This window comes from Myotis davidii, unplaced genomic scaffold (genome assembly GCF_000327345.1).
Source record: "Myotis davidii unplaced genomic scaffold, ASM32734v1 scaffold221, whole genome shotgun sequence".
NCBI lineage: Eukaryota > Metazoa > Chordata > Mammalia > Chiroptera > Vespertilionidae > Myotis > Myotis davidii.
Genome location: NW_006293349.1, coordinates 6,629,761 through 6,631,078, shown reverse-complemented (window position 1 = coordinate 6,631,078; position 1,318 = coordinate 6,629,761).

Sequence of the window (1,318 nt, the reverse complement as noted above, 5' to 3'; positions counted from 1 at the left end):
AATCTGTTGAGATTCTGCTTCCCGGCATTTGTCTATAGTTTGGCTCAAATAAACTCACAAAATTTCCTCACAAGTTTGAATGTGCTTGATGTTAACACAACCAAACTATGAGCAGACAGTTTAAACTATAGCCCAGAGTGTTCCCAGTGCTAATGGGGGTGTATGTTTGGGTCGCGGGAAGCTCAGTGGGGAGTTGGAGTGGGTTAGAATCCAAGCCCCTTCCTAGCTGTGCAACTTCGGGCAAATCCTTTCACCTTTCTCAGCCTGCTCTGCAGAGGGGAAAATCTGAGTAACCTCTCCTCCTTTCTAAGGTTGTTGTGAAGTTCAAATAAGACGCTAGATTAGTGGTTCCCCCCGTTTTTTGGCCATGCCCCACTTAAACATCCCTAAAATCCGCCCCCCCCCCTCCCCGTGACATATAATTCTTATTATTAAAAAAGTGACCTCCTATTCCTGTGGAGGAAGCCTAAAAGAGCCATTAAATTGGTCTAAACATCTTCCAAAGAACATGGCACCATGAAAGAGAAAAATAAAAGAACGAAAGGACAGTTGAAGTACTGAGGAAGAAATCACTAAGGAATTGTTAAAAATAATAATAATATAAATTGATATGAAAATAGCAAATAAAGTTTCAAAACAGATAATAGAGAACTGAAATGCATAAATATGCCACAATATATATTTATATGCTGTATATAAGGCTCCTAAAACCATAAGAAATGCAAAAAAAAATCAGTTAATATCTCATGCTTCAATTGCCCACCTTAAAAATCAAATTGCCCCCCTGTGGGGCATGTGCCCCATGTTGGTAACCACTGTACATACCATACCACACCACACGTGCAAGGGTTTGGTAAGTGGTAAGTGGAAATTTATTTTCTTAGGAAAATATCCCCATGGCAGAGTGATAAAAGATGCATGTTGCAATGGGTACATTTCAGAACTCGCTTGAATGGGAAAGTGACAGTAAACAAAAGAAACGAGCAACAATGAGCACCTTTGTAATGCCAGAACAGAATGGGAAGGTGTTAAACCTGGGCAGTGCTCTGGCTAAAAACAACTCCGACTCTCTAAGGTGACTATGGAAAGGCCCCTGGAGCACCCGGCGCAGGAAACAGCTGCTTTGAAGCCTCCAGCTTGTGCTGAGCTTCTTGGTTTTGACACTAAACTATAATTCTTTTCAACGCCTCATCATTCTTTATTGTCTTGGAGTTTATTGTGGAGATGGTGTTAAAAGGCGATTCATTCCCCTCTCCACTGGGTTGTAGATTACTAACCAGAAATGTCATTAATTGATCAAATGAGTATTTCATACATA